This window comes from Molossus molossus, unplaced genomic scaffold, assembly GCF_014108415.1.
Source record: "Molossus molossus isolate mMolMol1 unplaced genomic scaffold, mMolMol1.p scaffold_m16_p_20, whole genome shotgun sequence".
NCBI classification, from domain to species: Eukaryota; Metazoa; Chordata; class Mammalia; order Chiroptera; family Molossidae; genus Molossus; species Molossus molossus.
Window position 1 is genome coordinate 29,694,451 of NW_023425356.1, and position 4,619 is coordinate 29,699,069.

The window sequence follows — 4,619 nt, forward strand, 5'->3', positions numbered from 1 at the left end:
CCCGGCCCTGGTCGGTTGTGCGGGTGGCAGCCACTCGATGTGTTCCTTTCACATCGATGTTTCTCTCTCTCTCTCTGTTCCTCTCTCTCCCTCCCACTCTACCTGAACAAAAAATGGAAAAATGTCCTCTGGTGAGGATAAAAAAAAAAAATCCTTGGGTGAGAAAGAGCAGGGGAAGCTCCCCTTCCCCAACCTGCAGAATAACTCTGAGCTGGAAATCTGCACCTGTGTGGCTGGGAGTGGTGGGACAGGGGACTTGAACATCTGGCCTGCTGGGAGCCTGGGCAAAGGCTGCCCAGCCAGGGCTGGCCATGCTGAAAGACTGGAGCCTAAGCTGGGCTAGATTTCATTTTGTGTCTTGTTTTTATATCCCCTCCTGCTTGGGGTGATGATGAGGGGGTACCAGTGGCCCAGGCAGAGCTGAGGCATTGGAAGGAGAGGAAGTACCTGCCCCTCCCTCATATAAGCTACAGAAAACACCCTCTATATGAGTCTGTTTAAACCATCCTGGCCAGGACCCAGATACACCTGCAGAGCCCTTTCCATGGGGGAAAGGAGAGCAGCTCAGAGCAGGGACTTTCAAGGTGTGAGACCTGAGGCAGACCCGGCCTCTGGGCTTCAAAGGTCCTACTCACCATACTAGTTGGGGCTCTGCCCTGCCATGGTTCAGTCAGGTTGCCTAGGACCAGGAAAGGCAGCAACACATGTTGGCTTGCACCAAAGAACCTACCAAAAGGTGCAGGACTGACACACCAAGGGGCCAGATTAAACAACATTGGAGCAAAATTCAGTGAGATCCACAAATAGCAGATCCAAAGCATGTGTATAACATTTGTCACAGTGTGGTTGGGGTTGGGACTCACAGTCATAAAGCTGAGGGTTAAGCCCACCCACAAATGGGACAACAGCAATCAAGACCCAAATTCAATAGGAGATCATATATAATCCACACAAGGGATATTCCTAGAGCACCCAGCTCGGAAGATCAAGGAGATTACACCACTGGGTTCCACAAGAAGGCCACCTCACCAAGACTGGGAGGCATAGCAGTCTTATTTGATACATAAACACACACACACACACACACACACACACACACACACACTTGCAGCCAAAATGGGGAAACAAAGAAACAGGCCTCAAATGAAAGAACAGGAGGAATCTCCAGAAAAAGAGCTAAATGAAATGTAGGCAAGCAATTTATCAGAAACAGAATATAAAGTAATGGTTTCTAGAATGCTCAACAGCATAAGAAAGGACATAGAAACCATGAAAAACAACCAGTCAGAAACAAAGAATGGCATAGCTGAAATAAAGAATGCCCTGGAAGAAATTAACAGTATATTAGAAGCAGAGGATCAAATCAACAAATTAGAAGACACAGTAGAAAAAAATCACCCAATTAGAGCAGAAAAAAAAAAAATTACTTAAAAAGCATGAGGATAGTCTAAGGGAATTTTGGGACAACATCTACATCATAGGAGTACCAGAAGGAGAAGAAAGTGATCAAGGAATAGAGAACCTATTTGAAGAAATAATGACAGAAATCTTCCCTAATCTGGTGAAGGAAAAAGTCACACAAGTTCAGGAGGTACAGAGAGTCCTAATCAAGAGGAACTCAAAGAGACCCATCTGGCTTCTGGTCAAGTAGGCAGTGTAGGTAAATGCAGTACTTGCCTCCCCTAACAACCACATCAAAATTACAACTAAACTACAGAACAACCATCATTCAGAACCACTTGAAATCAGGCTAATGGAAGTCCTACAACCAGAGAATTAAAGAAGCCACATAGAGACTGGTAGGAGAGGTATAAGCACAGAACAGGCTGGTCCCATACCCACATGTGGTGGTTTTTAATTCAGAGGGATAGCTTGGTTGTTCACTTACCCTGGAGGAGTAAGTGAACCCAGCCCCACACCAGACCTTTCAGCTCAGGGTTCCAGTGGTGGGAAGAGAAGTCCCCATATCTTTGGGCTATAAAAAGCAGCAAGGATTGTGGCTGCTGGAGTCCCAGGCAGTTCTTCTTAAAGGGTCCACAAATAGACTTACTTGGACTCACTCCCTCTGAGCTCCAGCATTGGGGCAGCAGCTTGAAAAGAACCAGTGACATACAGAGAGGAACTAACTTGTCTGACATCAGGGCAGGAGCGGGTGGAACAGTTTTTCCCAGATAAAGTGCTGGCAGAGGCTATTGTTCCTTTGCTGAGCTCACCCCACCACAGAGGCATTAGAAAGGTGCCATAACTGAGTCTCCATCAACATGGCTCACACTGTACACCCCACCCTGGTGATTCTGAGACCCTATACCACCAAACTTGCAGGCTCACCCAAGCCATTTCCAGTGGCTTTTCCATACAACTGGCCACTCTTGCCTCATGTTTCAGATTTTCCTAAAATCTCTCAAACAAGTAGCATCTGAGCTCAGCATGCCTCATACCTCTTAATAAGTGGCCCCAGGCCCATCACTAACAGTATCTTGCCTTCGTTCACAGATTTGCCTCTCCTGGGCACCTCTAAGCCCAGCGCAAGTAGTAGCCATCTGCAGATCATTCTGTAGCTTGTTTGGGGTGGCTTTAGGCAGAGCACAGGCAGTGGTTGACTTTACACCTCCGGAGGCCCCAGAGCCATTGCACCCAGTGGTGAGCTTCAGATCATGCCAGATTACAACCCTACTACCTCCATGAATGATACACTCAAGGGGAGGACTCAGTGAGTACCAAAGCCCTACTAAAGCAAGCCCTGCTCCATAGGGTCAGCTCCTGCACAGCAACTTTTTCGCTGTAGTCACAGCTGGTCCTCACAGCCAATGTGCCTGGAGGTCAATCCCTCTAAGTGACACCAACAACAACCAAGGCTCAACTACAACAGGATAATACACACAACCCACACAGGGGCATACCTGGAGTACTCAGCCCAGGTGACTGGGGAGGCTGAGCCACTGGAACCTACAGGACACCTAGTACACTTTACGAAATCTGGGAGACATAGCAGCTCAACCTAATATATAAAAACAAACATAGGGGAGTAACCAAAATATGGAGACAAAGCAATATGTCACAAATAAAAGAATAGGCGAAGTCTTCAGAAAAAGAATTAAATGAAATGGATGCAAACAAACTACCAGATAGAGAGTTCAAAACAGTGTTTATAAGGACCCTCAAGGAACTTACTGAGAACTTCAAGGAAATTAGTGAGAACATCAACAACATGAAAAAGGACCAGTCAGAAATGAAAGATATACTAACTAAAATAAACAATAACTTACAGGGAATAAACAGTGGAGTAGAAGATGCCAAGAATCAAATCAGCTATTTGGAATACAAGAAAGCAAACAACACCCAATCAGAAGAGAGGGGGAAAAAGAGAATCTAAAAATATGAAGATAGTGTAAGGAGCCTCTGGGACAACTTCAAATGTACCAAGATTTGCATCATGGGGCTGCCAAAAAGAGAAGAGAGAAAGAAAGAAATTGAAAACCTATTTATAAAAATAATGACAGAAAACTTCCCATATCTGGTGAAAGAAATAGATATACAATTCCAGGAAGTGCAGAGTCCCAAACAAGATGAATCCAAAGAGGCCCATACTAAGACACATCACATTTAAAATGCCAAAGTTTAAAGACAAAGAGAGAATCTTAAAAGCAGCAAGAGAAAAGCAGTTAGTTACCTATAAGATAGTGCCCATAAGACTGTCAACTGATTTCTCAACAGAAAGTTTGCAGGCCAGAAGGGAGTGGCAAGAAATATTCAAGGTGATGAAAAGCAAGAACCTACAACCAAGATTACTCTACCAAGAAAAGCTATCATTTAGAATTGAAAGTCAGATAAAGAACTTCCCAGTCAAAAAAAAAAAGCTAAAGGAGTTCATCACCACCAAACCAGTATCACATAAAATGTTAAAAGGACTTCTAGAAGAAGAAGGAGAAGGAAAAGGAGGAGGAGGAGGAGGAGGAGGAGGAGGAGGAGGAGGAGGAGAAAGATGTGGAGAAGGTAAAGGAGGAGGAGGAGGAGGTGGAGGAGGAGAAAGAGAAGAAGAAGAGATAAAAACATGAACAATAAAATGGCAATAAATACTTATTTATCAACAATTGAATCTAAAAATCAAAATAAACAAACAAGCAGAACAAAAATAGACTTGTAGATACAGAGAACATTTTTTTTTAATTCTTACTCGAGGACATTTTTGCATTTATCTTCAGATAGAGAGGGAGGGAGAGAGGGAGGAAGAGAGAGAAATATCAAAGTGAGAGAGACACATCAACTCGTTGCCACCCACACAACCCCAGCCGGGGCCAGGGACAAACTGCAACTGAGGTACGTGCCCTTAGCAGAAACCAAACCCGGGACTCTGGTCTGCAGGCCAATGCTCTAACTGCTGAGCCAAACTGGCCAGGGCAATACAGAGAACATTTTTATCTTTGCCAAATGGAAGGGGAGTTGAGGGATGGGTTAAAAAGGTGAAGGGATTTAGAAGTACAAATTAGTAGTTACAGTATAGTCATGGCGGTGTAAAGTACAGCGTAGGGAATATAGTCAATAATATCCTAATTACTATGTATGGTATCAGATGGGAATGAGATTTTTTGGGATAATCACTTAATAAGTTTGATAATGTC